Below are 26,878 nucleotides of genomic sequence, written 5' to 3' on the forward strand. Positions count from 1 at the left end.
GCTGGGCTCCACCAAGTTCCAGCTTCCCGGCTGCTTTGTTTACCTAATCAAGCCTTGGCAATGGCAGGCGCCCCTTCCCCAGCCTTGCTGCCGCCTTGCAGTTTGATCTCAGACTGCTGTGCTAGCAATCAGGGAGACTCTGTGGGCGTAGGACCCTCTGAGCCAGGTGCAGGATGTAATCTCCTGGTGTGCTGTTTTTAAAGCCAGTTGGAAAAGTGCAGTATTAGGGTGAGAGTGACCTGATTTTCCAGGTGCTATCTGTCACCCCTTTCTTTGACTAGGAAAGGGAACTCCCTGACTCCTTGCGCTTCCCAAGTGAGGCAATGCCTCGCCCTGCTTTGGCTCGTGCATGGTGCACTGCACCCACTGTCATGCAGCCACTGTCTGGCACTCCCTAGTGAGATGAACCCAGTACCTCAGATGGAAATGCAGAAATCACCTGTCTTCTGCGTCGCTCACGCTGGGAGCTGTAGACTGGAGCTGTTCCTATTTGGCCATCTTGGCTTTACCCAGTAAAAAAACTCTTATAAAATTAGAAGTTTCTAAAAAGGATACTTAATGAATTCATTACTTATAAGGAAAAACACAGGAATCTTTTAACATATAAAAATTGGAATCATATTAAACATAGGATATGAACAATTTTTAATTGAATTTGGTTTATCCACATGGTTGAGTGTTATGCATCTATTATAAATAAAATGCTTATGTAAAAAATAGAAAATAGTTATATTAAAATATCTAACAAAGCAATAAGAAAATTTTTAAAAAGCATGATCATATCTGTATCAAATATCCAACATCCACCATAAGCCCAGCTCCTCCCTAAGTTAAAAAGAAAAACAAAAACCAGAGGATATGAGACAAGCAGTATGTAGAAGCTATATCCCTACTAATATATACATATTTAACTAAATATTTAATTATAGATAAGTATAATTCTCCTTTTACCCATGTTTCATAAAAATTACTATGGTTTGTATTATTAAATTACTATGGTTTATATGATAAAAAATAATATATTTTCCTAGGGAAGAGCTACGTATCATACTTTTAGAGTATTCTCGATTCCAACATTAAGAATATCTAAAAAAGAGAAGCCATGTAATAAGTGGTTTGAGCTGAGTTGTAAAATTACACACGCCTAGGTTTACATATTATTTCCAACCCTTAATACCTACATGAACTTTGAAATATTATTCAATTTCTAACTCTTGGTTTCTTCATACAAAAGGGAGAATAATTATATCTACCAAATAATTTATTGCAGTGCTTGAATCATGGTTAATGCTCAGTAAATTCTGTAAGAGATATTTCACTAGAATAAATTAAAAATACATATTAGTCTGAATTCTCCAGAAGAAAGATGAGAGAAGATGAAGAGATTCAAAGAAACTAATGGGCACCATTAAGTTATACCAGTTTCCCCTGAATTCAAGTCCCTGAAGAAGGATCATAGGTAGACAGGAACATCATTCATGATAATTGGGAAAAGAGAGGTAATAGGAGTCCAAGGGTGAAAGATGAAATTCCAAGGAAACTCTGAAGGGAATGAATAAATCAATACAAACCTAGAACCAGCTCAGCAAAAAGCAGAGCACAGATCCTGAGCATCAAGAACAGATAAGACTAGAGAAATGATGTCAATATTCAATGCAAATATTTAAAAATATTGATTGCATCATTTGCTTGAGAAAAAATTTGAAGATGTTTAGAAAGGTGAGCTAGTGACACTGTTGTTTTATTAGCCCGGGGAGATATGTTTCCACGTAATTCGTGTCTTCCTGACCACAACACTACTGTACACACACATTTTTGTGTAAGAATGTTAATTTATGAAGCATTAAAAAAGTTGCTTCGAAAATCGACATTTGTGATCTCAGAAAAGAGAGCTGGAGAAGCGATGCAGTTCCCAAGATAACACAGGACCTGAGGGCTGCTCAGCTTCAGTTTGTCTAGGAAGAGAAGACCATGACAAAAGGAAACATGTTGTGTTAGTGAGATGACAACTAGGATTTTGGGTAAGAATTTGGGTCTACAAGGAACATGGAATGGGGGTAACATAATCAAGGAATAATTTAATTAAAAACCTGTATAATGAGAGTATGCCAATGAGGAGCCTCGCTAGAAGTAGCAGAAAGAGGCTCCATGAGGTTTCACTGAAGGAGATTTTAATTACTTTAACAGTTGTTTTTAATTTACACTTCTTTGCAAATAGAAATCTTTAGAGTCCAACACCATTAAATGTACTGATTAGAACTTTTCATGTTTCAATTATAGTAAAAGTCATTGAGCAATGTTCATAGGGACTCTGTAGTCCAGCATTTATGCAAAAGTCATTAATTGTTAAAACTAGAGTGACTTAGGATAAATATATTTGGTAGTTTCTGAAATCACTTAGGAGTATTTTGTATCATGAAAGTTAATAAATCTGGATAAAATATAAAAACTCAATCATTATTAATCAAGCAATTTTTTAAAAGTAATAACTGACTTTTCTTTTTTCAATGTTTCAAGCACATTGTCAATATACTTTTTTTATTCTCACTTATTATGTATTTCCTTTCATCCAAAATTGTCATTCTATGAATATGTTTATGAGCAAATTTGAAGGGATGATTGACCTCAATTGTAATCTTCCCTGTTAAGAATGAATTGCTATGCATATCATGCTATGGAGAAAGTAGGAATTGATTCTGAATCTCACATACACACATGCCCACACACACACATGCCCTTCCCCCAAAACACAAGCATGGAGCTGGAAATAAACACAGCTTGATTCAGATGAAAATCAACCAGTTTCAAAATAGCATTAAAAACCAATCATTTGTACCCTGCTTTGTGAAAACAAAGGCAAAAACAGAACCCATGCTGTGCATCCAATTACAATAGTAGATGAACCATGACAACCTTCACAGACATTTTCAGATAAGACCCAAATATGAGTGCAGGGTGAAATTAGCAAACAACACCACGAAGGAAGTAAAGAGAACAGAGAAGAATTGTGTGAGGAGAAGGAGAAGAGAAGCCCATCAGTAGCGAGGCAAGAGTTTGACAGAGGGAAGGTGAGGAAGGCAGGTGAGCCTGTCACTGATACACTCAGAAAACAGGGGTCGCCCATCACTCCTTCACCTCCATACTGCTGCAGGTCACAATCAGCATTAAGGGGACACATAGGCTCTTACTTTTTTTTTTTTTTTGAGACAAAGTCTCACTCTTTCGCCCAGGCTGGAGTGCAGTGGCATGATCTTGGCTCACTGCAACCTCTGCCCCCCAGGTTCAAGCATCACCTGCCTCAGCCTCCCAAAGTGCTAGGATTGTGCCCAGCCGGCTCTTTAAGAATACATCCTTGTCCATTTCATGCACAGGTGAAAATTCTGTGACTGTTTTCTTGGATTATCTCAGAACGATGTCTATCCACTCAGCTTGCCAAACTTTTGAAGGGTAGCAGAATATGCCACTCAAAATATGCCACTTTGGCATGAGAACTATTTTGAGCTGAAGGCAACTGAGAAGCAGACAAACTCTCAGCCCTCCCCCATCTGCCTAAAAGCAAAAAATGAGCAAAGACACAAGCAGTCATTTCACAAAACAGCAAATATAAGTGGCTCATAATTACATAACGATACATATATCGTTAATAATTGTTACTGGAAGGCAGGCCTTGAGTGTGAGCTGTCCAGGTCCCTGGAATGTTGAACAAAGAATTGGACAAAACACACAAACAGAGTAACAAAGGAACAAAACACAGGAATGAAGCAGTGAAAGCAAGGATTTATAAAAGCAAGAAAGCACTCCACAGGGTGTGAATGGGCCCAGGGCAAGCAGCTCAACGGCCCAGTTACAAGGTTTTCTGGACTTTCAAGAACTCCATTTGAGGTTCCTATCAGTTACTCCTTATCTGGATGAAGGATTTGATTCATGGCTAATCAAGGGCTGAGGTGAACTGGCGGCCTATGCAGATGAAGGGATGGTCCCTGCTTTGCCCACAGCCAATCCAGGGCACCCTCCCTTTCCATCTGAGACCTGGTGGAAGGGAAAGCGTTTAGGGAGAGTAGCCTGTGATACATTATTACTCAGCATGGAAGAGATGGGGTTTCTCCTTTGGAGTAGCTTTAGGAAGTTTGTGTTAATTGGCCTTGGGATCCCTGCCCCCATATGCAAGTGTTTTTCTTTTGAACCACCTTTGGGAAGTCAGCAACAATTGACCTTAGACTTCCTGCTTCCCCCAGACCTTGGTGTTTTTCCTTGACTCAGCATGAATTGGCCTTAAGTTTCCTGCCTCCTGACCCTATTCTCCTGCCTCATAATCATAAAAATGTAAATTAACATCAAAATGAGATGCCATTGCATATCCGCCTAATTGGTGAAATGATAAATCAGATTAAGCCAAATGTACATTAAAATGTGAGGCAATAGCAACTCAGCCATGGCTGATAAAAGTATAAATCACAACAACTTTGGAAAAAAAGTTGGCATTACCTATTAAAATTAAAATGTGCAAATTTTTTTGGCCTAGCCATTTTGCTCTTAGATATTAGCTTACAGAAACTTTTGCATATTTAGCATTAAGCAGCAAAATATAGGACTGTTCATGTTATAGAACCAAACTATGATCTACTCACCCAGCACAGTAAAACCAGATAGCCACACCAAGGTTTTGTAGCAGGAGAAAGGAAAGCATTTATTTGCAAGGCACCAAGCAAAGGGACCCAGATAACTATGGTTAAACTCTGACCTCCTCAATGGCTTTCAAGTAAGACTTTTTAAAGGCAGGAGTAAATTTCAGGAAAGCAGAAATTACATGCAAAATCATAAATCAATACATGGAGGTTACACCTTGGTTTTGGCCTAAAAGGGCAGGATATCTTGAACCAGGATTCATAGAGAGGTTCAAAGATTTTCTGATTTGCAATTAGCTAAGGAAGATAAGCTTTGTTTAAAAATTTTGGGCCAGCAGAAAAGACTGTTAGCTCTGGTTTCTGCATGTGACTCCCTCCAGGCACCTCACGAGGAAATTTAGAACAAGGAATGGTGGTCAGAGTTCTGTCTTCAATTCCCATTATCTGAAGTGTACTGCCATGGAATCTGTTCAGTGGAGCTTGAGGTTTCAAATAAACAAGTCAGAAACATTTTTTAAGATGTTACATTTAGTTTCTATAGAGAACCAAACATCTCCTGACTATAACTTCCTTGGCTATTGTTTTAAGCTACGATTACCTTCCTTCTTATTAAGTTGCTTATTTACATTTCAGGGCTAGCTAGGTGCCTGGAATTTCCCCTAGTTTAAGATCAAAAAGACTAAATTTATTCCCCTGGAATAAACTTAAATTTTCGTTTATTTCCATGTTTAGGGGGTCCAAGAGGCCTCTAAAAGGGAGTCCCTCCTCTGTCTCACTCATAGAACCATTTAAAAAAGAGGAAAATAGCTGAACATTTAATAGGAGTAAAAAGTACACATATATTTTGGCATATTTATATTATGGAATACTGCATATTCTCACAAATTACTGAACTACATGCAACAACATCGACACATTTCAAAAGCTTTGCAATAAGAGAAAGTAGCAACTGAAAGAAGATTTAGAATACAAAAATTGTTAAAAATAATAAAAACTAAATGATGTATTATATAAATGTACATATTTTGAAAATAGAACTATTTTTATAAAGAGATTACACAAAATTTAGAAGGTTGATTAATCCTGAGGGAGCAGAAGAAGCTATGATTGTGGAGTACAACAGAGAATCCAAGATACTGATATTATACTCTTTCTTAATCTAGGTAGTAGGACACTGATGCTAATCTTGTTACTGAAACACCAGGGATTTGGTCTAGGTCCTGCTGCTTGCTGCACAGAAAGCCAATCACTGAGACAACAAGTATTGCCAAAGAAGAAGGCTTTCATTGAGTGCTGCAGCCAAGGAGATGGAACCTCAGTCTCAAGTTCATCTCAGTGACTTCTAATTAGAGGCTTAAATATCAGGGACAAAAATATAATAATGTGTAAACACAACAGGAACTAGGGAGGGGCAAGGAAGCAACATGATGAATGAGAAATTCAGAGCCCCATTGTCAGGATGTGGTAATCTGGTGAGTTTCAGTTTTTTGATATATTTTTTGAGAGCCTGAAAGTCCTTTTCTGAGGAAGGCACTCAGATAAAACAAATAAAAGTTTCATGTCTTAAGACCAGAAAGGTCAATTTCTATGTTCATCCAAAAGAACAATCTATGGGATTACTGAGTTTGTTTCAGTTCCCCCTTTCTGTTTTGTTTATAAATTCCTCAATCATGAAAGGCTGTCAGTCTTTCTGGCTGCTTCATGATGAAGAGGGGTGCCACAGTCAGCTCCATACTATGGGTGACCATGTAGGCACCTAGGAATCAATGCTTCCTCTCATAGAGTTTTCTTCTGACATAAAATATTTCTCTCTCCAGTCCCCCACTTCCAAAGACAAAACAGAGTAGGACCAATCTATCTGCAAAATATGCTTCAGTCCCACATACTTGGCCTGATTACCCACATGAAGTGCAGCAAGAATTATTGTCCACATAGGCTCTCCTAAATTGGCTTTGGCAGAACCTCTCATATGTCCATTTCAGTCAGAGCCCTGAGAAAATAACCATTACAAAAGAAAACTTGTGGTTATTAAATGTATGCAAACAGACACATTGCCATTAATTATGAATATTAACAAATAGCTTACAAATTCTGGAGAAATTACGCAGACCAAGAAATGACTCAAATTCTGCTTACAAAAGTATACTCTACTCAATATACATAAAGTGTATTTCAATACTGTAAGTAGCTCAAAAGGAAAAAACTCTCCAGACTCTGAAAAGCAAAACAAAAACAATCCACAATGTTTCAAAACAAAACACCATAAAAAATCATTTCTGTTCCCCATTAGTTCAGTCCATGCGTGTCAACACCTTCTCTGCTTCATATTGGGTAAGTAATCTTTATGAACACAACAGTTTCTCAATTAGTGCCTTGCAAATTTTCTCTCCAACCAAGGGCACAATCTCCAAAGTTATCAGAAACCTGCATTCAATAGTCCTTTTCATGTACTCCTCCAAAGAAGCAAACCCTGGACTGTAGCTGATTATAAGTCCCTTTTTCTGAGAAGGATCAAAGGAAAACATCAATTGTGGATGACAAAAGTCTTAGCACAGCCATAGTTAAAGACACGGTTGACAAGGAAATTTGGTTATTTATGTGGCATACAACAATTTAACATAATAATTACAACATATATTAAGAATTTTAGGAAGGTTGTACTATCCTGGACCACATAGGAACAACACATCTGTATAAATATAACCCAAAGGAAGCTAAACACCACCTCAGATTTGACAATATTTCCACTAACATAACAAATAAACCTAATATGTCTCTCTTGGACTTCAGGGAACCTCATATCAAAAAAGCTAGTTTAAGATCAAAAAGAGTAAATTTAGAACTTGGAATTTTGTTGAAAGTCAGTCAAGTATCAAGGTTTTAAGAAACTTGATATGATAAAGTAGGATCACTGGTCACCATAAGATAGTCATTCATTTATCCATAATGATAAAACAAAAACCTTTACCTTTTGATAGAGAGGAGACTCAGTTTCCCAAACAATAAGACCTAATACAGACAACATGAGACCAGCTATATCTGTCTTTTCTTCCTCCATCTTCTCCCTGCAGTTTGCTCAGAAGGTAAATAAAATACTTTCTCTCAATATTACACATTTTGTTCAAAAGAGAAAAAGTTTGCCTTTACATGGTGTATAATAAATGTGAAAGTTGATTTTAATAAAACCTCATAAACAAATCTACCTACTTTTAATCAGTTTGACCATAAGATTTCCATAAACTTTTTATAACATTTTCCAATTTTCTATTAAATATCAGATGAATGGTCCAAGAAAACCCTGTTATTCCAACACATGGGCCCAGATGCTGGCCTTGTATCAGAGTGCCTTTGATATTAATGTTTAATTTATAGTAAAACTCTGAACTAATCTTATCCCACAAAATCGGCCTTTATAACAGTAAGTACCCATCTCTTCCACAATAGTCTCTGGTCTTAGAGAATTACATAGTTTTAATTCCTGGCCCTATGTCTCACAAAAGCAATTCATTTTTTTTTTTTTTTTTTTTTTTTTTTGAGACGGAGTCTCACTCTGTCACCCAGGCTGGAGTGCAGTGGCGCGATCTCGGCTCACTGCAGGCTCCGCCCCCCGGGGTTCCGCCATTCTCCTGCCTCAGCCTCCCGCGTAGCTGGGACTACAGGCGCCTGCCACCTCGCCCGGCTAATTTTTTGTATTTTTAGTAGAGACGGGGTTTCACCGTGTTAGCCAGGATGGTCTCGATATCCTGACCTCGTGATCCGCCCGCCTCGGCCTCCCAAAGTGCTGGGATTACAGGCGTGAGCCACCGCGCCCGGCCAGCAATTCATTTTGATTGTCACCTTCTCCCTAGTCTAGTGATGGTGCTTCAACTGGTGTCAATGCTCAAAATGTAGCAGGGGTTGGTGCTTTCTTTAGACCCAAAAGTCAAAGCCCTGTAACTTAACAGCACAAGCCTTAGTTAATAGGACATTTATGCTGCAGAAAAATCCTATCATTTTCTCTAACATGTTACAAATCAAAACACTGTGATTTGGTGTTTGGGAATTACTGCCTGCAGTACTTCAAACCACTGTATTAAAATAGTTAGGTATTCTTTGCATATATCTAATTGCTAGCATTCTAGTAACAGAATTATGAGCAAACACATCAAAAATGTGATAGGTCCTATGCCAAACTTACCAGAGTAAGACAACTAACTTTTTTCTCCATCATTAAAAAATGATAAATGCAAATATGAGATTTGTAAATTCAATGAGAAATACTCTCCTCTCACTTAAATACTATATGACAAAATAAGAACAAAGTAAGAATAAGCAAATGATAATTTCCTTTCAGCTATTTTTAAAGCACATCACCACATATTTCCAAGATAGCTTTCTAGATATAGTACTGACAACTGATTATGTTACCAGTGGAGGGTGTACAGATTCCTGGTATTTTTAACAAAGAATTGGACAAAAAGCACAAAGCAAGGAAATAATGAAGCAACAAAAGCAGAGCTTTATTGAAAATGAAAGGACACTCCACATTGGGGGAGCAGGCCCAAGCAAGCAGCTCAAAGGCCCTGTTACAAAATTGTCTTGGGTTTAAATATCCTCTAAATGTTTCCCATTGGTTACTTGGTGTATGCTCTATGTAAATGAAGAGGCTGAAGTAAAGTTATAAACTCATTTACTTGATGTACACCCTGTGTACAAATGAAGGGATATTTCCTGTTACAGCTGAAGTAGAGTTACAAAGTTATTTACTTGATCATAGGAAGTTGGAGTTTTTTTATTTGATTTAGTTCTAGGAAGTCCTTAGGTTCCCTGCCCCCAGACCCTGTTCTCCTACCTCAATTAGGTAACTCTCATCACCAAAATCTTCAAACCAGTGCAACAGCTGCAAATATTTTAAGTACAACATGAAGTCCCATCAGTGGTAAATGGCTTGAGATAAAAAATCACTAGAAAGTCTCACCCTTTTTTATATTACTACTTAATCCAAGTAAGTGTCACTTTAAATTAGTTTTAAAGAAATTCTAATCAATATAATTTCCTTAAGGACAAAGCCAATCTTTCCTGAACATTAAAACTGTACTTATTTCACAATTCTTTTCCTCAAAGAAAAGATCTGAAACCAATCCAAAGTGTTGATTCAATTGAGTCACCCTGGAAACACCACTCAAATATTTTTGCACTCATCCACCTCTCCAAACACCAAAACATATAATGTACTATTTCTGTTCAGAATTTATAAAAATAGGTCTTTTACTTATTTAGCTGTCTAGATCATCAGAAGCAAGCAAAACCAATGAAATTCCAAGTGGCTGGTGTGCTCCATCAATTCCTGCAGGCCCCACCAAAGGAAACTTAGGAATTCCAGATAAATAGAACAGATGATGACTTGCTAGAAATTCATAAGAAACAAAATATTCACAGAACTAAACAAAAGCCTTTGACTGGAAGGTAAAAAATGTCTATAGTTTTATATATGATTATATATATATATATATACATACACAAGTAAAACCCAGAGGAGAAGAAACAGCAAACAAATGAAAATTAGAAGCAAAAACAAAAAAACAGGAAACCAGTCCTAAATTTCTCAGTTTACCTTAGAGGCTAAAGTGTTGCCTAGAGCCTACAAACCCCATATAATGAATATTTTATTCCTGATACACAATTCAATATCCTTAAGTCCACCAATATCACCACACATCCTGTGCAATCAAGAAATTCGCTCTAGGCACATGACCAGTAAGGACTCTGGTGCCAGCACTATCCATGCAAAATAGCATACATAATGTGAAGCAATGCAAGCATGTACACTAAATCCAGCTTCATTCTTAACTATATAAAAAGAAAAATTGCCAACAGCCTGGCCAATATGGCAAAACTCCACCTCTACTAAAAAAAATTAGCTGGGCATGGTGGTGTGTGCCTGTAATTCCAGCAACTCAGGAGGCTGAGACAAGAGAATTGCTTGAACCTGGGAGGTGGAGGTTGCAGTGAGCCAAGATTGAGCCACTGCAATCCAGCCTGGGTGAAAGAGCAAGACCCTGTCTGCAAACATAAATAAATAAATAAATAAATAAATAAATAAATAAATATTGCCAAACTGCCAATGCATTTCTTTACAATATTTCTTATTTTGCTTTAATCAAGACTAAGAGCTTTAACTATGAAAATGTTAATGAGACAAATTTCTCCAATTCTCTATCAGGTTTTAAAGAATATTTTATTATCTAAACATTATCAACTTTTTATTCTCTTTGTATGTGCAAAGGAACAGGAAAAACTACATATGACTTACACAGACCATCCACAACATGCCTGGGGTTTCCATTCAGCCCCAGATTTTCTCCTTCTCCTTTTCCTTCTCCTCCTCCTGCACATGCCCTCCCCCTCTTCCACCTCCTCCATCTCCTTCTACTTCTCCTTCTCCTTCCTTCTTTCTTCTTCACATTTTACTTCAGGACAAAAAATGTACCATACAAGATCCTTTCTGAAAATCATTACCTTTTCTTTATAACCTTCCTTACCAAAAACAAATAATCATATATATATGTATATATAACTTTTTCCACATCTTTCTCCCCTACTTAATGGTTCTTTACTACATTCTTTTATAAATAACCTTTTTACATCTGTAATTTGAACTAACTTTTAAATAATTTCTGAATTAGAGAAAAGTATTCTTTTTCTCACTAACAACACAAACTTTTTGGCACATTTTGTATACAGAATTATGTATTTACTAGAATTCTTATCCTTAGTAACCTAAAACTTTAGTGAAATAAAAAGCAAGAAATCCTAAACCATCAGATAAAAGCATTTTATAGATAAGAACAATTCCACAATTTTTGGAAACATTTCTCCATATCATAACCCTTTCTTAGTTGGAAATGACCCAGATATTTAATGAACATAAAAATAATTTTAATATTTTAAGTTACTCAAAAAGTTGACCTAAAACATTTATCTCATTTACATGTACTCAATTCTTTCATTTTTAACAATGTTATCTACATTACTCCTATAAACTGAGATATTAGACACTATAAAGCTAGTTATATCTTTGTTAATCACTTTTAAAATAACCATTTTTTAATAGCCAGCAAACATCAGATGCTCACCTAAAAAACAGCTTCAAAGTTAAACACAGGTATTTTTTGCCAATAACTCAGAAAATTCAGCTAACAACATTAAATTAGTCTCATTTTTCAAAGAAGGCACACAAACCAAGATCATTTTATTTTGGCTAGGTAAATAGCTTTATAACCTTCTATGCCAAACACAGACATGTCAAAATATCTGTCAAAGACAGATATAAAATCCAGACAAAAATGTATGCTGACAATTCTGAAGACATTTTATTTTTATTTTACCAATAATTTTAAAGCTTGTTTAGTAATGATTTACTTAAGTCAGGTGAACTTGAAAATTGCTTGGATTTATTTACTTAATTTATGAGCACTTTTTTATTTATAAGCCAATTTGGTAGACACAGTATATAACTTAATAAATGTACATACAAATAAACACATCTAGACATTTATACATACATACACACACACACAGATCCACTAGCTTTTACCTTGGAATGCTAGCCATGAGATAGCAATACAAACTCACTGGTTTTACATGGTTACACTGTGTCCCAATAGATAAATATGTGCTATATATTTATCATATTTTGAATTTTTTGCTAGAGAAATTAAATTTCCCCATATATTTACCAGCAATTGAATTTATTATTCTATAAATTAGCTCTCCATAAATTTCACTCAATTTCCACTATAGTCCTCAACATTTCTTCCTGGTTTTTTAAAATGTTCATTCTTGAAAAAGCTAGTAATTTTTATCTTATGGTATTCAAGTATTTTTATAGTTTTTCATTTAGTCTTGACTTTACTTATGCTCTATTTGTAATACATAGACTTTTAAATTATTATGTACTTAATTCTGTTTATCCTTTTTTTTCATTTTCACCTTAGGTATCATATACAAAAAACATCCCCTCCTTAAATGTACTCTCGTATTTTATGGTTTAATTTTTATATATAAATCTTTATTCCAGTTGGAAATTATTTTGGTGACATGAGACAATACTCTAACTATGTGTTTCTAAATATTTAATCAATTATATATTAACATTTTATGAATAATTTATTTCTTCAGTTAACAGATGCAACAGTTTTATCATGTACTAATAATAGAAAAATATGTAAAGTTAATTTTAATCAAATTCATTCTTGTATATGGTTGAAAATCAAAGAGTGCAGAAAATTCTGTAAGGCATAAAACAGTTCTCTACCTCTCCAGCCCCTGCCTGCTTCTCACAAATTACAGCCATGGCATCTTAGAGATGCAATATTGGTCACATGAAGGAAATGGAAAACATAAGAACAAATAAACTAACTCTCCAGGGAGACAGTAAAGTTTTGTGGCCAAATGGTAGTGAAACTTATGTTTGAAAACAAAATTATATTTTTCTAGTAAAAATTGAGCTGACAATTTGATCTTTAGTGAAAACGCAGAGCATACCATTTCTTCCATAATGTAGAAATCTTGTCACTAGGATTTTGTAAAGTATCCTACATTCTAGGATATCTTTACCTAAATCGGAAATATCATTTCATCCCAGGATAGAGTTGTTCATATTCCTATGCCAAATATATCTTCTGGTCACGTGATAATCCAGTTCATCCACTCCACTCCACTTCATTATTCATACTCAATAACATCTTCACATTGTATTGATTGATGTATAAGAAAGTCCTGCCTTTGGAAAATTTGGATCTGAAGTAGAGGAGAAAGAGACTGTGAAGGCAGGTTGTTTTATTTCCCCAACAATAAAGCTCCCTTGTAGAAAACGTAAAAAGTTCAGGGCATGAAATTTAAAATAATTCCACATTTTATTGCTTTGGAAAGCAGAGCTATCTTTAGCTACCAAGGAGACTAAGGAAACACGATGTGTCAAAACACCATGGAGACAAAGAAATAAGGAAGAAAATATCAGAATACGAAAGAAGTTCCCTTTACTGCTAAGAACTTCTTTTAACATGACAGGAAAGGGGACCCTTTGGAATAGTAGCATGCTTCTTAGAACATTACAAATACTCTGCTCTTAGAAAAGTGTGATTTAGTAGGTTCAAGACGCAGTTAGCAAATCTTACGCATCCTGATTCCACTTCAGATATGAAAAAGCGGAAACAACAGAAATTGTCCAGGGATCTATGCAAGTGCTAGATATTTTCTTTTTCAAATTTATGAAGGGACTTAAAAACTTTTTGAATATATCTCAAATAATAAATACCTATAGTTTCCCATTGTTATACATATATATTTGGATCAGTCCTATACTAAATGATAATTACTACGTTTTCTCTGGGTGGAAAAACAATGTACTCATTTAAGAAAAATATCCGCGGCCGGCCACAGTGGCTCACGCCTGTAATCCCAGCACTTTGGAAGGCCAAGGCGGGCGGATCACGGGGTCAGGAGATCGAGACCATCCTGGCTAACACGGTGAAACCCCGTCTCTACTAAAAATACAAAAAAAATTAGCCAGGCGAGGTGGTGGGCGCCTGTAGTCCCAGCTACTCGGGAGGCTGAAGCAGGAGAATGGCGTGAACCCGGGAGACGGAGCTTGCAGTGAGCTGAGATCGCACCACTGCACTCCAGCCTGGGTGACAGAGCGAGACTCTGTCTCAAAAAAAAAAAGAGCTTGGCACTGGCTGACTGAGCTGGTCCCTTCCTCTTATAGGAAACGAGCATGAGAGTAAGATACTTTCTTTATATCTTTCATTGTCTTGAAAATATATCTGTGCATACTTCATAGAGTTTGTTCTGCTGCAGTTAGAATTAGCTCATTAGTGATGAGTAAATACAGAAGTGGTATCAACAAAAAGGAAAAGAATAAGGACTCATATTTTTTCAGACAATGCTAACATTTTGAAGTGGAAAGGGGAAAACTGTTACACAATTAAGAAAAAGCTTTACCAATATATGAAGATCAGTTTGCTTTTCCTGGCTGCAGATTTTGAAACAGACCCTGATAAGCCTGGGAAGTACCTTCCTTTGGTGTAACAACTGTCTGATTTAGTGTCTTCGGAAACATCTACATTTTTCACTGTCAAGTTATACAGAGAAGTGACAAGTGAAGAATAAGACGCTGCAATTACATTGCACCGTGTATTAATAATCATGGTTAATGAATACAGCTCAGCATAACTTACAATTTTAAGTTTGATAAAATGGTTTCAGTTAATAGAGAATTTCTTCAAAGCCTATGTCACAAAGGAGAAAACACAAGCCCCAAAAAGATGTTGAAAATGTTGAAAAATGATAATTCTGGATACAGTTGTCTTTGTCTATATAACTGTGCTAGTATTTTTTAAATTGTTATTGTTTCACTGGAACTCCAAAGGGATTTTCACTGTTTTTATCCAACTCTAGTTTTCTCACAGACCTTATTCTTTTTAGTGTGAGATTTTTGTAGAAATTTTTTGGTATTTTTTAGGAATGTATATAAGGCTTTAAAGTAGAAACTTCTACATCTTTATTTGACAAGAGAAGAAGGCTGACTCTCAGCATTGTGAATAAGAAAGGGAAAATTCTGAATATTAAAATGAAAACGGGGGCTGATTTTCCCAAGGGAGTAAATTAGTTTCTAAATTGTATCCAAAAAAACTTGACCATACCTACTTCTTTTTATTTTAGCTACTGCTAGTGACTGATTATAGGAATAAGGTGGGTTTCTCTGGGGATGGGAAGGCATTCCAGTTCAGATCAGAACTTTTAAAGAAATTCTAAAAGGGGACCTTCACCAGGAAAAAAAATATCTTGAAACTTTAATATTTATTTTACTGGTTTGTAAGACAATATTTTTATTTCCAGTCTGACAAGGAGAGACGATCTCTCAAGTATCATTATTAGTCCAAACTTTTCTTAAAACAGGCAAGTTGGAGTTTTAAAAATTTATATCTTCAACATATGAGATTGACATTTATTTAGTAGGGATTATTAAAAATAAATTGTATATTACTTAGAAAAGAGAAGTATGGTTGATCACCTGTATGCTTGCATGTAGACAAGTAGTGTTTGTGGAACAGGGAGGGTATGGGTGTGTGTGGATGGGTGTATTAACTGTGGATTATAATGACCAAAAGATATTAATCAATGGAAAGTATTTAAATTGTTCCCAAACTTTATACCATAGTAACTAAATTCCCCAAAGGATGATTCTTTTTCTATACATATAGCAATACTTTTAACTTATTCATGCTTAACATGTATTTTCTGTTATAATTTATTGTAACCCAGTCATACATAATCCATACATGACTCTCTGCTCCTTATTATTTTGGCAATCGGGCAAGTCAGGGTATAGCAAAATGAATGATGGCACACAGCTTTGAATTTCAATTTGGATGGAAACTTATTGATTATGTCAATTGTCAACTGAAAATTCTATATCCTATTTAAAATAGATGAAGGCAAAATAAAGACATTTTCAGATGAACAAGCTAGGAAAAATTTTAAAAGCAGACATGAGTTATAAAAAAAGGTTAAAGGAAGTTCATTACACTGAACAAAATGATACCAAATGGGTATTTTAATTTAAAAAAGAATGAAGAGTGCTGAAAAATGGACATATATCAGTAAATGCATTTTACACATTTCCAAAGATTTCTTTAAAAGATAAATAATTGAAGCACCAATTCGTCATCATATTGAGATATTAATAAACTATATTGAAGTAAAGTAGATAAAAATAATAACAAGAATGAAGAGAGGAGAGAAGAAAATACACTTTTTTAAGGCTCTCACGTGTGAAGTGGCATAACATGATTTGACAGTTACTGTGATAAGTTACAGATTCATATTATAAACCCTAGAATAACCAGTAATAAACCAGAAATGTTTACTCAGTAATTTGAAGTGGAGCTCAGATGCAATACTAAAAGTACTTATTTCATCAAAAAGGGTACTAAAAGAAAAACAAGTGTTTTTTGGCTGCATAAATGTCTTCTTTTGAGAAGTGTCTGTTCATGTCCTCTGCCCACTTTTTGATGGGGTTGTTTGTTTTTTTCTTGTAAATTTGTTTGAGTTCATTGTAGATTCTGGATATTAGCCCTTTGTCAGATGAGTAGGTAGCAAAAATTTTCTCCCATTGTGTAGGTTGCCTGTTCACTCTGATGATAGTTTCTTTTGCTGTGCAGAAGCTCTTTAGTTTAATGAGATCCCATTTGTCGATTTTGGCTTTTGTTGCCATTGCTTTTGGTGTTTTAGACATGAAGTCCTTGCCCATGCCTATGTCCTGAATGGTATTGCCTAGGTTTTCTTGTAGGATTTTAATGGTTTTAGGTCTAACATATAAGTCTTTAATCCATCTTGAATTAATTTTTGTATAAGGTGTAAGGAAGGGATCCAGTTGCAGCTTTCTACATATGGCTAGCCAGTTTTCCCAGCACCATTTATTAAATAGGGAATCCTTTCCCCATTTCTTGTTTTTGTCAGGTTTGTCAAAGATCAGATAGTTGTAGCTATGCAGCATCATTTCTGAGGGCTCTGTTCTGTTCCATTGATCTATGTCTCTGTTGTGGTACCAGTACCATGCTGTTTTGGTTACTGTAGCCTTGTAGTATAGTTTGAAGTCAGGTAGCGTGATGCCTCCAGCTTTGTTCTTTTGGCTTAGGATTGACTTGGCGATGCGGGCTCTTTTTTGGTTCCATATGAACTTTAAAGTAGTTTTTTCCAATTCTGTGAAGAAAGTCATTGGTAGCTTGATGGGGATGGCATTGAATCTATAAATTACCTTGGGCAGTATGGCCATTTTCACGATATTGATTCTTCCAACCCATGACATTTATGCAGCCAAAAAACACATGAAGAAATGCTCCTCATCACTGGCCATCAGAGAAATGCAAATCAAAACCACAGTGAGATACCATCTCACACCAGTTAGAATGGCCATCATTAAAAAATCAGGAAACAACAGGTGCTGGAGAGGATGTGGAGAAATAGGAACACTTTTACACTGTTGGTGGGACTGTAAACTAGTTCAACCATTGTGGACGTCAGTGTGGCGATTCCTCAGGGATCTAGAACTAGAAATACCATTTGACCCAGCCATCCCATTACTGGGTATATACCCAAAGGACTATAAATCATGCTGCTATAAAGACACATACACACGTATGTTTATTGTGGCACTATTCACAATAGCAAAGAGTTGGAACCAACCCAAATGTCCAACAACGACAGACTGGATTAAGAAAATGTGGCACATATACACCATGGAATACTATGCAGCCATAAAAAATGATGAGTTCGTGTCCTTTGTAGGGACATGGATGAAACTGGAAAACATCATTCTCAGTAAACTATCGCAAGGACAAAAAACCAAACACCGCATGTTCTCACTCATAGGTGGGAATTGAACAATGAGAACTCATGGACACAGGAAGGGGAACATCACGCTCCAGGAACTGTTGTGGGGTGGGGGGAGGGGGGAGGGACAGCATTAGGAGATACATCTAATGCTAAATGACGAGTTAATGGGTGCAGGAAATCAACATGGCACATGGATACATATGTAACAAACCTGCACATTGTGCACATGTACCCTAAAACCCTAAAGTATAATAAAAAAAAAAGGAAGAAAAAAAAAAAGGAAGAAAAAAAAAAAGAAAAAAAAGTATAAATGATGCAAATAGAAAACAAATTACAAATGGGAAACTTAAACAGTATAAACAAGTATATGTAAACAATCTAAAAACTGCAAGTAGAAAGATAGAGATTATCATACTCAACTTTAAAGAATTAAAACCAAAATATATCTTGTCTGAGGAAATGCTATTTCAACATGACGAAAATAGTTTAAAACTGAAAGCATACAAGGACGTACCATGAAAACACTAACCATAAGAAAGCTGAAGCTACTACATTAACATCCATAAAAGCAAACTTCAAAACAAGATATAAAGAAAATAAGGGGATATTTTATAATGATGAAAGGAAGAGTTAATTAAAAAAATATAACAATCATATACATGGGATATCTATTAAGAGAAACTTGAAAAAAGCAAAAACTCCCAAAGCTGAAAGAAGAAATAGATATCACTACAATTTTAGTTGAAGATTTCAAAACTTCTCTCTCAGTAATTGATGAAATAAGTAGACAGAAAATAAGAAAAACTACAGAAAACTAGAACAATGTAACTCAAGCTAATTGACATTGATAGTGCACTCAACTCCAAAGAAAGAGTTTATATTCTTTTTAACTACAGTGAAAGATTACCAGCATAGATGATATATTGGGCCATGAAACAGTCTCAATATTTAATAGAATTATAATCAAACAGAATGTATTTTCTGAAAAGTGAGTTAAATTATAAATTAGTAACAGTAACGGATCTGAAAATCCTCTCATATTTGGAAATCAAACAACATATTGCTAAACAAATACATGTACATGCACCATGGGTCACAGATGAAATGACAGGGAAACCTGTCATTTGAACAAAATAACAATGAAAACATAACAACATAATACATAAATAGATTGGGGTGTGGCTAAATAGTGCTTAGACAAAAGTTTAGATTGTTAAATATTTATTATAAAAAAGAAAAATGTCCCAAACCAGTTGAAAGATCTATTGCATCATCTAAAGAACTAAGATATAAAAGAGTAATCCAAAGTAAGTAGGAGCAAAACCATGATTCAAATAGAAGCTGAAATCAATGAAATTTAAAATAACAAACTGTAGAGGAAATCAATAAAGTCAATATAATAAAATACAATCCTTTGATGAAAAGATAGATGAAAGTGATGCAACTAGCAGTTAAGTTGATTTAAAAGACAGGAGTCAATTTATCTCCATCATGAATGAAAGACAATGTTACTACAGATTCAATAAAATTGACAACATAATAAGGCTAAAAATTATTAAAAATATGAAGCCTGAATATGCACTCACACACATGAACACATACACATTTCACACATGCACAAAAAGAAAAGCCCAGACACAGATGTTCTTAATGGCAGAGTCTATCAAACACTCTAAGAAGACATCACCAATCCACCATAGTGGTTTTAGAATGTAGTGAAAAGAATACTTCTCAAGTGACTTTTGAAACCAGTATCACCCTCAATTTCCCTGTGTAGACTCACAACTATAAAGGTAGTCTGTTAAGCCAATGTCCTGGAAACTCATTGTCCTGGAAACACACTGTCCTGGAAACTTTGGTAAAGATTCTTTTCTTTAAAGTTAATACATGTATTTTACTTTGACAGAATATCAATCATTCTTAAAATTGCATACATTGCAGGGAGTCCTAGCAGGCCATCTTTGGGAAAATAATACGACTGAATCATCTTTTAGCTTCTCTTGAAAAATAAAGGCACTGACTCTTACATGTACTTTCACTTTCTTTTTTTAAGGCTTCAATTGGGAAGAATACAGCAGACATAAACTTTGTTTAAGGGTTTTAAAAAAACGTACCTCTGTATTTGCTTTATCCTGATATAGCTTAGCTCCTTCTTGATGGCGTTGTAGAATGCTTCGGTCTGAAATAAGATGAGCTGAGGTGCTCTATTGTGCTCATTCTATAGTGAACATCCATGAATTTTCTTGTGCTGGCTTTCAAACAATTTCAAGGTGATTAGATTTTCTAGTGTTATGTACTGCAGAGAAAACAGATAGACGGATTACATTTTTTCAGCTTAGCAATGAGCACAATTGTCACTCTTTTCTGTAGGTGTTAATATCCTTCATGGGAAACCCATGGAACTTATATACAAAAAGAGCAGAGACATTCAAAGAAAGGAGTGAATGTAATTTATTAACAATTCCATCAACACACAAGCTTATCCTTTGCACAAATATTTGAATTCTGCATGTTATATAATAGGTATGATGAGAAAATGGTAGAGTGATAAAAATCAGATGGGCTTCAGGGACAAACTGAATACTTTTCAAGTAGCTTATACCAACACACTGTGTGTGCTCCAAGGGATTCTGCTTAATGCTGTCTTTTTGCAGTTCCCTACTATCCCTTATTTACCTTTTTTATCACATGGAATTGAAAGAAAATCCCACTTGCTTACTTTTCTTCTCCCCCTTCTATCCCCTAGAAATGTAATCTCCTCAAGGTCAGGAACGCCTTGGCACATCCGTAGAGTTCAGTCATTAGGTGAGTTCTAGGAAACAGACCCTGCCCACTGAAAATCTATCCACCTTAACTGCAAACGGATGAATAGAAGACAGGCAGAAATCAGAAATGTTTATCTGGTTATGGTTGATATGACAGTAACACTAATTTAAGATGATTTATCTATATAAAAAAATTCACTAAATCATGGAAATTCAAACTATCATTAGACATATTTTAATAATATTCAATAAGATTCAAGCAGTAGTTATTACATGATTATCAAGAATTTATTATCAAGCCCTCTAAATGTTAACTTAATTGACAGTAATTGGATTGAAATCAGTAGTGAAAAGCAATAATGTTGAGAGTTATGTGCCAGACCCTCTTTTGGAGCACAACCTTAGTGCTCTGCAGGGATGGAGACGGTTATCTCCATTCGCTAGTGAAGGAGAACCAAAAAAGGCAAGACTGGCAGATTTTTCAGTGTCACATACTGAGTAAGAGCTAATGGGGAGATTCTGATGACACTGCCTATGTTTTTTCCAAATCATTCATTTAAAAAAAAAGAAAAGAAATAAAAACAAACCTGCTCTGAAACATGTTTTAAGTTAAAAACAGGAATATTTTTAAAATAAGAGAATGGAACCTGGCAAGGAGAACACAAATGTATTTGTTTATGTTATTATTAGATTAGTGAATAATATCATACTTTAAAAGATGTGTCAGTTAGAAAAATCACAACAATATTAAACTGTGTAAAACTCTTAGCTAGAAACTAATTTTAACTGAAAGAAATAGCTTTAGCTTATTTTTGTCAATATATGTTTCAACAGGGCTTGAGGGAAGACATTGATGTGGTGGTACAAATACGATTCTGAATTCTGTCAGGAGCCACTTAATGGGATTTCTGAAAGAGTGACTATGTGTTAGCTACCTCATAACACTGAAAAAAAAAGAATTTTATAGAAATATATATGTAAAAAAAGACAAAATGATTAATGTTGTATAAGTAATTAGAAAAATCTTAAAATAAATATGGTTAAAGCCAGATATATAAAATTAGTAACTCTAAATTGAGGTATAGTAAATGATGGGTAATGAGCACTTCCTAAAGGTTTTTCATAAATTACCGCATTAAATTATTATAACAATCTTATGAGATAAGTAATATTTTATTTCAATTTTAGAAATGAAGGAACTGAGGCAGTAAAATAAACAGAACCTCGCCTTGGGTCTCCCAAATCCTCCCAGACCCACCTTTTCCTCGTGAGCCTCAGATTCCTGTGCAGAGCAGTCTCACCAATATGTTGTGGCATTTCCTATTCCTGGAAAAGCCCTGGAGACTGCAAGTAACATACTTGTTTTGTTAGTTGTACAGTACATGTGATTGCTAGAAGCAAAGATATCTTCTAAAAAGTTAATTGGTTGTACAGGGTAATGATGTATATTTCCTCTATGATACTCATATTCAAGATGTCTCCCTTCCTCCCTCTGTCTTCCTTCTTTCTTTCCTCTTTCCTTCTTTCCTTCCTTCTTTCCTTCCCTTCCCTTCCCTTCTCCTCCCCTCCCTTTCCCTCCCCTCCCCTCCCCTTCCCTTCCCTTGCCTTTCTCGTCTCTCCCTCTCTCTCTTTCTTTCCTTTTTTCCTGTCTTTCAAACATTACCGACTGCACAGCTTCTCTGTGTTAAACGCACTAGGTGCACAGAAGAGAGAAAGCAAAACAAGATCCTTGCTATCAAGTGCTTGTATGCTATCACCGGTGCAAAGACAGTAAATAAGTAAACAAGCAAGCGAAGAAGTCAGTGCAGATTGTGAGCACAAATAAAGCACTAGCATGAAGAGATAGCAATGTCTGGTGGTCAGCATGGGTGGAATGGGGAGGTTAATTAGAGAGAATGAGCAGGAAAGGCCTCTGAGAAGGAGCCACTGGAGAAGAACCAGATAAATCCCCAGTGAAACGATGTTCCAGTGGAAAAATCATACCAGTGAGAGTCCTGTGCTTGGAAGGAGTTGCTGTATGTGAGGAACACAGATAAAGACCATGGCATGAGGAAGACGGTGAAGGGATGGAAAAAAGGGATGGATGAGTTTAGAGAGGAAAAAAAAGACCGGAGTGTGGGGGGTGATTCATCCTGATCATAATAAGGATTTCTGTTTTGCACTTGCTTCATTTGATTGGCTTATTAAATACCCGCATGAAAACACCCAGTGTGCTATGGATGCTGAGTCTAAATCCGGAGACAGGGGCCAGCTTGCACTTGGGTGCCTAATGCAAATGTAGGGTCATCTGACAAGGCTTACCCAATTAGCATCTCTGACAAAGGTATGTGCATTCTGAACAAATTACCCAGGTACTCCTTATGCGATTAGAGTTTAGAAACATGAGTTTAGAGGTTAGAGTCAAAAACATGGAAATAGTTGAACTTCTCCAAGAAGAGAATGACTACAGAGAAAAAGGATCGGAAATATCATACCAAGTCTCCTACGTGGGGAGGTATAGATGTGGCATCACAGCACACGGAATTGGGGACCAGAAGAAGATGGCTGCGTGGAGCTAAGAGGAGAGGCCTTCAGTATGAAAAGTATGGTGGGCAGCATGGGCACCTATAGTCAGTAGGCCAGTATGATGGGAACAGTGGGACTGCGTGGTGCTTGATGTCTAAAGGATTTGAGAGAGAATAGATAGTGTATCCTTGGGGGATAATGAGTATAGAAATAGCATCAGAGACATGTTATCAGTAACCTGTGAATATTACTCTTCCATACAAAGTAACTGCGTCTTTATTTTATATTTTGGCAACTTTCTTAAAATTCAGGTTTCTTTTTCATTTCTGTTATTTACTTATGATAACTTTTTCTTTTCTTATAGGGGTGGTGTCTCTCTATGTTGCCCAGACTGTTTTCTAACCCCAGCCTCAAGCAAATTTCCCACCCTCTTCTCCCAAAATGCTGGGATTACAAGTGTGAGCTACTGTACCCAGCCTACTTAGGAGGACATTTACTATTCACTTACTGATTTGTATCAAATTATGTAAGTTATATAGTATGAAAGGGAAAATTGTCAACCCTCAGTAAAAATTACAAACAAATATTTTCTGTTTTATCAATTTTATATGAAAGACAAAAGTCATACACTATATTTTTTGGGTTTTTTTAATGAAGACAATAAATTTGTGTTATGAAAGATAACTTTTGCCTTATGCTAAAATACCTATCAGTTATGAATAGAATATTTTTGTTTATAAACTGTATTTCAGATGATATATCTAATGGTCTAAACTCTAGAGCCAAAATGATGGGATGAATGATTATTAAAAAAACATAAATTATCTTTGATCTAATTATATATTGTATGTCTATGGAGGTGTGCATATATAATTGCATATATAAATACATATACATATATAATTACACTAAAATATATTCATATATGTTTTAGCACATAGAAGAGTCATGGATTTTTGTTTACAAAGAAGGTTAGATACTAACTGTTGAGTATGAAATGAAAATTTCTCTGTGTCTGTATCAAAAAAAATGTAGATGAGGGATAAAAACATCTGTGCCAAGAAATAGATCAACGTAAGTTCATATGCAAGTGCTAGACCCGTCTCTTGTTATGAAATCTATATAAAGATATATTGTGCTTTTAAAAGCTATTCTTGAATCTTAATCAATGGCTATGGGAGTCATGAGTCAACACTTAAGTATTCCTCCACCATAAAGTGATTCAAGGACATATGACTTGCTTTGGCCCATGACTCATGAAAATGAGTGAAAGATATTGAGAGACTGAATATAAAAATGGATCAGGACCAGGCCATATATTACAACAGATTCAGACCCACAACCTCTACTCTAGCCAGTCCAAGAAGCCCAAAAACAACCTGTGCAGCAATAGGCCCAGCATGGTCAGGACTTCGGTGGTGTCTTCTACCTTTCCTATTTTCTGCCACCTCTTTAAACTTAGCATCAACCAGAGAAAGCCAAAGCTTCTTTGCTAACTGAGCACATGGTATGTCTCTCTTCCAGTTAGCCACCTCCAACTTCCCCAAGCTTAACAGCCCCCACTGAGGAAACACTTGAAATTCTCCTTTCTCCCCACTCTAAAGCTTTCTCAAGCACCTGACTGCCTGTGAGTCTCTGCCAAAGTTATGAGGGTACCTGCTTCCCTGGCTATAGCAAGCTCTGAATCAGTATGCTTTGCTTTTCTCATTTGTGTAGTCTTTGTTTATCTCACACTTTGGACAAGTCAATTAACCACATTCCTTATCTATAAAGCCGTACATGGGTGACTCACAAGAGTGTGAGAATTTATTTAAGATGAGTATTAAGGTGCTCTAAATTTATCTGATGACCAGAATGGCAAACTGTTGAAGTCACTGGTTTGCTCATTAATACTGTAGTATTTTGATACTCCCCCACACCCTGCTTGACATGTTTTATGACCTATTGCACGATTTGCTAAATCTCTGTTCTTTCCTCCATAGTGATTGGTGGTGTTTCAGGAAGTGGAAGCTTGGCCAGCCCCACATACAGCCTGAGCGAGACATGCCCTTCATTTGTTAAGCAGCTGAGGATTTGTAACTACTTGTGACTGCAGCATGTCCAAGAATGTTTTGTCTGACACACGACAATGAGTGCATATATAATGATTCCACAAGAGCCACCGAGTTTTAAAATGTGTTATATTTTATAGGAAATACAGTTACTTAGACTTATAAAAACAAGATATTCTCAGAATATTTTTCATACTGATTTATCTCTACTTGTCTTACTGGTGTCTATGAGCTCAACTCAAGGTTTCCAATCAAATAACAATGATATGGATTCACCTGGTGGCCAAGCAACAATGCAAGATACTTAGAGTCCTCAGAACACTGTGCTGTGTTTGAAGATGCTCAGGGTAAGTTATAATATTATGAGCTTTGTATTTCACTGCAACAAATGCTTGTCTTTCTTTTCTTTCTTTTTTTTTTCAAGAAGAGGACAGAAGAGATTGAGAATCATCGTGAAAAGAGGAAAAACAAAACTCAGTTGGGCTGTCTTTAAATATATACAGATAGGTGTTTGGTAGGCACTAGCATGCTTAAACTTAGGTTTCAGTATGCATGGACCTTCCAGGAAACTGGCTGGGAAGACACACCAGACATTTATATCCTATAAGATACTGAGGGCAGAGAGAGAGGGGCTCCGCACAGCTGGTGTCAGAGCCATGCTATAACTCTGGGTGCTGCCAAAGAAAGAAACTATGGAACATGATGCAAATGCTGTTTCATGAAGGCACACAACACCATCTACATGCAGGTACTAAAGCAATGGAAACAGCACAGCACCCTCCTTCTCAGGAACCACTGCACTGATCACTCCTTGTGCATGACTAAGCAGCCTCGCTCAGCAGGCCTTGGCAGGAGAGTCTGCCAGAGGTCATAGAGCTCAGAAACAGAAAAATGATGAGAGAGGATGGGATGCCCAGGAACACAGTCACTGCCCCTTGGGAGCAGGAGTACCTCGTGGAACTGGCAGCTCTGCCCCCAGAAGTGGGCAAGTTGGAGCCTGAGTCTAGCAGGGTTTGGGGCCTTTTGCAGAGGTCTGGCCTCTATATGCGGGTGTTGCTGAAAAGTTAGGAGAACTTTTTTGGAGTCGTGAGTGCATGTTGGGGCAAAACTCAGTGGGATTTGAGTGATTATTTGAAACACAAATACAGTTCTACCCACAAATAGGTGAAGCCAAGCGAAACTGGCCATTTATGGGTCTATGCAACTACATTTACCTTATACACACATATAGAATTAGTATTGATGTTAAGGGTAGAAATGCTGACAGAGTGGTGACCATGTGTAAATTAGGAAATAAGAAATATTAAGGCATTGTTGTTTCAGAAAGTTCAAACTATCCACATAAATGAGTAAAATCTGATTATCAGTTAACTAGCTGCTATGCAAGATGCATATATTATCATAAAAGCAAAATAATGTTTTAATGATTTATAAAAATAAGAGAAACTAACACATCGGATAAAGAATCCAATTATATATATCTAAAGCAACTATCCCCAACAGATCAAACTGTTTTGCAATCTTCTCTCTCATGACTATGATTGCAATTTTA

At 36.0% G+C, this 26,878-nt stretch overlaps 1 long non-coding RNA gene across 1 annotated transcript in view; it reads left to right on the plus strand.

Annotated features, from left to right (window-relative positions):
- Positions 1 to 25,435, plus strand: part of LOC129486479 (uncharacterized) — a 37,369-nt gene extending 11,934 nt beyond the window's left edge. Inside the window, exons 2-4 of the long non-coding RNA XR_008658999.2 lie at positions 20,752 to 20,810; positions 23,640 to 23,801; positions 25,258 to 25,435. This is a non-coding gene — a long non-coding RNA (uncharacterized lncRNA). The remainder of the gene's footprint in view (positions 1 to 20,751; positions 20,811 to 23,639; positions 23,802 to 25,257) is intronic.
- Positions 25,436 to 26,878: the final 1,443 nt, after the last annotated feature.

Source organism: Symphalangus syndactylus, chromosome 7 (genome assembly GCF_028878055.3).
Source record: "Symphalangus syndactylus isolate Jambi chromosome 7, NHGRI_mSymSyn1-v2.1_pri, whole genome shotgun sequence".
NCBI classification, from domain to species: Eukaryota; Metazoa; Chordata; class Mammalia; order Primates; family Hylobatidae; genus Symphalangus; species Symphalangus syndactylus.